This window comes from Chlorocebus sabaeus, chromosome 11, assembly GCF_047675955.1.
Source record: "Chlorocebus sabaeus isolate Y175 chromosome 11, mChlSab1.0.hap1, whole genome shotgun sequence".
Lineage (NCBI taxonomy): Eukaryota > Metazoa > Chordata > Mammalia > Primates > Cercopithecidae > Chlorocebus > Chlorocebus sabaeus.
In genome coordinates this window covers 118423177-118430718 of record NC_132914.1, presented here as the reverse complement: position 1 = coordinate 118430718, position 7542 = coordinate 118423177, and positions in this window count along the sequence as shown.

The following is a 7542-nucleotide window of genomic DNA, read 5'->3' as shown; positions in this document are numbered from 1 at the left end:
GCTACTAGCCTTCTGAAACTTGGAATTGAAAAGACTATGGCTATAGCCCTAGGATCTAACAGATGAAAAATGTATTATTATGTCACCAGTAAAGTAGGTGGTGAAACAAACATTTGTATGAATGCAGTAAATTAGAAAGAGGTGGGACGCATTGCCCAAGGCCACCAGTACTAAGAGCAGCAATACACAAATAGCCCATAAAAAAGAAATGTTTCTATAAAAAGCAGAGCCAAGAACTCCAAAAAACTCATCAGTCTGGGGCCATTTAGTTTAGAGACCTCAATGTGCCTTAGGGCGTCATTTGGTTACAGTTATGTAAGACTGACATTTGTCACAATGGCCTTGAGCTGCAAAAGGCCAGTCAGAAGAGACAGTGTCATTTGTTCAGGAGAATCTACAATGAAAAAATGTTTAAATTAAATGTTTAGGCATTTAAAGATGTGAGACTCGCTTATCTGGCACATAGACATTGTGAAATACGTCATTGTATAACAGAATGACAGATACGTGTGGCACACAGTATAATTATATATACTTCCAGAAACAGAACGTCTAAATAAAGAACAAGTTGATAGCAGAAGTGAGGAATAAATTATTTTATAATTTTTCTGTTGCTTTCCCCGGGTAGTCTTTAAGACTGAATCTATTGTGGAACAACAACAACAAAACAAAGCAAAAAAAAAAGCAAAAAAACAGAACAGAAAAACCCTGACTCTTATCTAATAGGCTATACGTTGATCACAGATAATCCTCTCAACCCCATCAGACCCAACGTCCTTTTTGTTTTTTTGACATAGGGTCTCTCTCTGTTGCCAGGCTGGAGTGCAGTGGCGGGATCTCAGCTCACTGCAACCTCCGCCTCCCAGGTTCAAGCAATTCTTCTGCCTCAGCCTCCCAAGTAGCTGGGATTACAGGCACCCAGCACCATGCCCTGCTAATTTTTGTATTTTTAGTAGAGATGAAGTTTCACCGTGTTGATCAGGCTGGTCTCAAACTCCTGACCTCAGATGATCCGCCCACCTCAGCCTCCCAAATTGCTGGGATTACAGGCATAAGCCACCATGCCAGCCATTTGTATTATGGTTTTAAGGTGTAAGACTTCTTTATGTATTCTAGATACAAATTCCATATCAGATATATGATCTATAGATGTTTCCTCCTATTCAGTGAGTGGGAGGAATTACAGGTTGTTGAAATGGAGGAGACGGGGAAGGATGATATTCCTGCAGATGAGCTAGACCTATTCTAATACCTGGATCTTGACATCTTAGCACATTTGACATTCGGTCTCTAGGCTGTAAAAGATCTCAGAGATCACACCCTTTGATAGGCAGCATAGAATAAAAGGTGGATGGAGAATAACCCGTGACTGCAAGAGGCAGTGTGGGGGAACTGTCTGATACTGCTGAAAACAAGAGGCAGCCCCAAATTCATCAATCCTGTATGTGATTTTCACAACAAATTTTTGTTTCTTTTTTAATTTCACAATGAAATTTCATGTCACTGTGCCACAAAGAAAAAATAGTAATATATAGAGTGGAAATAATGTAAAATGTATATATTTTATGTTTGTTTTAGTTGTTGAAAATGTATAACATTTATGATTTTTTTAAAAACTTTGTTTAAATTTTTTTTTTTTTTTTTTGAGATGGAATTTCGCTCTTTTTGCCCAGGCTGGAGTGCAATGGTGTGATCTTGGCTTACCGCAACCTCCGCCTCCCGGGTTCAGGCAATCCTCCTGCCTCAGCCTCCCGAGTAGCTGGGATTACAGGCATGCGCCACCATGCTCAGCTAATTTTGTATTTTTAGTAGAGACAGGGTTTCTCCATGTTGGTCAGGCTGGTCTTGAACTCCCAACCTCAGGTGATCTGCCCACCTGGTCCTCCCAAAGTGCTGGGCTTACAGGCATGACCCACTGTGCCCGGCCCGTTTTTTCAAATTCTTAAAAAAAAAAAATTAGAAATGGGGTCTCATTATGTTGCCCAGGCTGATGTCAAACTCCCGGCCTCAAGCAATTCTCCCACCTCTGCTTCCCAAAGTGCTGGGATTACAGACGTGAGCCAGTGAGTCCAGCAAGGCAAAACTATTGAAAAGCTTTTTTATTTTTTATTTATTTATTTTTCTGGAGACAGAGTCTTGCTGTGTCCCCCAGGCTGGAGTGCAATGGCACGATCTTGGCTCACTGCAACATCCATCTCCTGGGTTCAAGCAATTCTCCTGCCTCAGCCTCCCAAGTAGCTGGGATTATAGGCGCCTGCCACCAGGCTTGGCTAATTTTTTGTATTTTTAGTAGAGATGGGGTTTCCCCATGTTGGCCAGGCTGGTCTCAAACTCCTGACCTCAGATGATCCACCCGCCTTGGCCTCCCAAAGTGCTGGGATTATAGGTGTGAGCCACTGCACCTGGCTGAATGAGGCTCTATCTCAAGATAATATAAAATGAAATAAAATAAAATAGTATGCTATGGAAAGATATTCAAGATAATTAAATGGAAAAAGATTATAGGGCAATATGTGTATGGGTCTTCAAATTTTTGTGTTTATAGAAAAAAGTGTGGCAGATTATAAATTAAAATCTTAACTGGTTTTTCTGGGAAGGGTAAAACTATAGATGATTTTTACTCTGCATACTTATCTGCATTATTACAAATGTCTACTCTGAAGTTGATTACTTTTCTTAAGAGAAGGCCAGGCACGGTGGCTCACACCTGTAATCCCAGCACTTTGGGAGGCCAAGGTGGGCGGATCACAAGGTCAAGCGATCGAGACCAGCCTGGCCAACATGGTGAAAAGCCGTCTCTACTAAAAATACAAAAAACAAAAATTAGCTGGGTGTGGTGGCGGGCTCCTGTAGTCCCAGCTACTTGGGAGGCTGAGGCAGGAGAATAGCTTGAACCCGGGAGGCAGAGGTTTCAGTGAGCCGAGATTGTGCCATTGCACTCCACCTGGGTGGTAGAGCGAAACTCTGTCTCAAAAACAAAAAAAAAAAGAAAAGAAAAATAATTTTAAAGCTACTCATAAAAATGTTTATGAAGTATATTTAATTATATGGAGGAAAGGCTTATGCTGTAATGTTAAGTGAGGAAAAAGGCAAGGCAAGATACAAAACAGCCTAAGTGTTAGAATCTAAATTACACACATCAGAAGAAGAGAAGCATCTTGTTTCATCCAGGGAGAATGATTCTTTTTTTTTTTTTTTTTTTTTTTTTTTGAGACGGAGTCTCGCTCTGCTGCCCATGCTGGAGTGCAGTGGCCGGATCTCGGCTCACTGCAAGCTCCGCCTCCCGGGTTCACGCCATTCTCCTGCCTCAGCCTCCCGAGTAGCTGGGACTACAGGCGCCCGCCACCTAGCCCGGCTAGTTTTTTGTATTTTTTAGTAGAGACGGGGTTTCACCGTGTTAGCCAGGATGGTCTCGATCTCCTGACCTCATGATCCGCCCGTCTCGGCCTCCCAAAGTGCTGGGATTACAGGCTTGAGCCACCGCGCCCGGCCTTTTTTTTTTTTTTTAGTAGAGATGGAGTCTTACTGTGTTACCCAGGCTGGTCTTGATTCCTGGGCCCAAGCAAACCTCCTGCCTTGGCCTCCCAAAGTGTTGGGATTACAGGTGTGTGCCACCATACCTGACTGGAATGATTCTTTGAATCAATTTCTTTTCTTCCCTAGTATTTGTCCTTAAAATGCTAGATTAGGCCGGGCACAGTGGCTCACACCTGTAATCCCAACACTTTGGGAGGCCGAGGTGGGCAGATCATGAGGTCAGGAGTTTGAGACCAGCCTGGCCAACATAATGAAACCCTATCTCTACTAAAAATAGAAAAATTAGCCGGGCATGGTGGCATGCACCTGTAGTGCCAGCTACTCAGGAGGTTGAGGCAGGAGAATCTCTTGAACCCGGGAGACAGAGGTTGCAGTGAGCTGAGATCGCACCACTACACCAACAGAGGGAGACTTTGGCTCCAAAAAAAAAAAAAAAAAGGCCTGTAATCCCAGCACTTTGGGGGGCTGAGGCGGGTGGATTACGAGGTCAGGAGATTGAGACCATCCTGGCTAACATAGTAAAACCCCAGCTCTACTAAAAATACAAAAAATTAGCCGAGCGTGGTGGCACATACCTGTAGTCCCAGCTACTTGGGAGGCTGAGGCAGGAGAATTGCTTGAACGCGGGAGACAGAGGTTGCAGTGAGCCAAGATCGCGCTACTGCACTTGCTGTGGGCGACAAAGTAAGACTGTCTCAAAAACAAAACAAAAACCATGGGGAATTTTTTTTTTAAGCTGTGAAAAAAAAATACAAAACTACATTTCTTGTGATCTTGTATCAGACATCTTCAGGCTTACCTGAAAGTTTGAATCAAAACAGAATAACAAAGTGTGCCTTTTATATAACTTGTCTCATTGTAAAGACCATCATTTTTCTCTGCTGAAGACAGGTTTTCTGAAACACACAGTGCTGAGTCTTTCCCATCCCTCAACAATTACTGGATTATTAGCTAAGTAAGCATTCTCCAGCAGATCTAAATCTGACACAACAAGAATGCACGTTTCTTTGGCTCTGAACAGCATTTTATCTTTTGAAAACCACCTTCTCGTGAGTGATACTCAGAATTCTATTTTATAGTTGAGTAAAAGCTCAAATTCATTTGTGTCTGGTAAAGGATTCTGGAGGTGTCCTTGCAAATTTTTCTGGTTCATGCCTCCCTTTATCCTCCATAAGATAATAGTTGATAGCCTGTAGTCCCAGCTACTCAGGAGGCTTGAGCCTAGGAGTTCAAAGTCAGTCTGGGCAACATGGTGAGACATGGTGTCCTAAAAAATAATTTAAAAAAAGATAGCTGGGTGCGGTGGCTCATGCCTGTAATCCCAGCAGTTTGGGAGGCTGAGGTGGGTGGATCACGAGGTTAGGAGTTCGAGACCAGCCTGACCAACATGGTGAAACCCTGTCTCTACTAAAAATACAAAAATTAGCCGGGTGTGGTGGTGGGTGCCTGTAATCATAGCTACTCAGGAGGCTGAGGCAGGAGAATTGCTTAAACCTGGGAGGCGGAGGTTGCAGTGAGCCAAGATCGTGCCGCTGCACTGCAGCCTGGGTGACAGAGCAAGACTCCATCTCAAAAAAAAAAAAAAAAAAAAAAAAGAAGAAGAAGAAAAAAACATAATAGTTGGTCACTAAGAGGGAAGGAAAGCAGCAGGACTCCTCAGACTCCAAAACTATCAACGTGTTATAACATTTTGCATTTTCAGTTGTTTACAAGTCGATAGGAATAACCTTTAAGTTCACATAAGCAATCACAAAACGTTCTGTTGAGATTTTCCCAATTCTTTTTTTTTTTTTTTTTTTTTTTTTGAGACAGAGTTTCGCTCTTGTTGTCTAAGGCATTAGGTGTGTGAGCTACACCCCAAGTCATGAGATACATGGCGTGCAGTGTGATGTCAGCACAGCCAACAGGAAGTGTTTGTGGAGAGTAGCGCCCTGTCCCTTTCTTCACTTGCTTCCCTTTTTCTGGTTTTTCCATCTCATGAGTTCTATTCTCTGGGCAGTAGGAAATTGAGAGGGAAGCAGGGTGACTCAGTACAGTCAGTTTCTTTTGGCTTTCTTTGAAGCCACCCTGCTTCTTGCAATAGCCCCTTCTTTTCTAACAGATCTGGTTCAAGTTTAACTAGCACAGATTTAGCTACTGTCTCCAGAGTGAAGCTTGGGATGGACAAAGGGCGGGGGAATGGGCATCAAAGTAGGAAATTGAGTGGGAAGTGGGGGACAAAGTACAGTCAATTTATTTGGGTCAGTGGAGGATAAAAGTTACCTCTTTCTGGCCGTGAGAAATATCCAGAATGCTCGTCTCTTGCCTTTAGTCATTTTACCCTAATCCTATTAGGGTTAGCGTTAGGGCCAAGGTTAGGGTTAGCCTTAGGGTCAGCCTTAGCATTCCATTTGGACAAAATCTGCCATTTGGCAGGGTGCGGTGGCTCATGCCTGTAGTCCCAGCACTTTGGGAGGCTGAAGAGGGCAGATTTCTTGAGGCCAGGAGTTCGAGAACAGACTGGCCAACATGGCGAAACCCCATCTCTACGAAAATACAAAAATTATCTGGGTGTGGTGGTGCACACCTGTAATCCCAGTTACTTGGGAGGCTGAGGCAGGAGAACACTTGAACCTGGGAGGTGGAGGTTGCAGTGAGCCAAGATCACGCCACTGTACTCCAGTCTGGGTGACGGAGTGAGACGACAGCTCAAATAATAATAATAACAATAATAATAATAATAAAGTAATATAATAATATAATATATAATGTTATTATAATGTTGTAATATTATAATATATAAGCATGAACCTGGGAGGCGGACCTTGCAGTGAGCCAAGATTGCACCACTGCATCCAGCCTGGGCCTCAGAGCAAGACTGTCTCTCAAAAAGTAATAATAACAATAACAATAAAAATAATAATAATATAAAAATAAAAAATAAAGTTCTGCTTTAGCTGTGTGCCACCGATTTTGACATATATTACCTTCATTATCCAGTTCTAAATATTTTTGAGTCATTTAGCAATATTTCTTACAATATTTCATTCAGTTTCCAAATATTTTAAAAATCTACCTTTTAAAAATTAATTTCTGGCTGACGTGGTGGCTCACGCTTATAATCCAAACATTTTGGGAGGCTGAGGCAGGTAGATCACCTAAGGTCAAGAGTTTGAGTCCAGCCTGGCCAACATGGTGAAACCCTGTCTCTACTAAAAATACAAAAATTAGCCGGGTCTGGTGGCAGGCGTCTGTAATCCCAGCTACTCGGGAGGCTGAGACAGGCAGAATTGCTTGAACCTGGGAGGTGGAGGTTTCAGCGAGCCGATGTTGTACCACTGCACTCCAGCCCAGGCGACAGAGCAAGACTCTGTCTCAAAAAAAAAAAAAAAAAAAAAAAAAAAGAAAATGAATTTCTAATTTCATTGAAATGTGGTTAGAGAACCTGGTCTGTATCATATTGCTGTTGGGAATGTATTCAGGAAAATACATGATCTAATGCATAACTGTTGTTTTAACTCTTCCTTGTGCATCCTAAAAAAGAATGTACTGGCCAGCTGCAGTGGCTCATGCCTGTAATCCCAGCCCTTTGGGAGGCCAAGGCAGGCAGATCACCTGAGGTCAAGAGTTCAAGACCAGCCTGGCCAACATGGTGAAACCCCATCTCTACTAAAAATACAAAAATTAGCTGGACACGGTGGTGGGCACCTGTAATCCCAGCTACTTGGGAGGCTGAGGCAGGAGAATTGCTTAAACCTGGGAGGCAGAGGTTGCAGTAAGCCGAGATCGTGCCACTGCACTCCGGGCTGGATGACAGAGTGAGACTCCATCTCAAATGTACCTTCTTGACTGAGTGTTGAATTCTCTCTGTGTCTGATAGCTTGAGTGAGGCCCTCTCTGAGGAAGTCCATCTGAGCTGAGATCTGGATGTCAGGAAGGAGCCAGCTCTCTAAATACTTTTCCTGGGGGGAAGTATTCTAGGCAAAGGGAATAGCAAATGCAAAGTCCCTGAGGCAGGAATTAGCT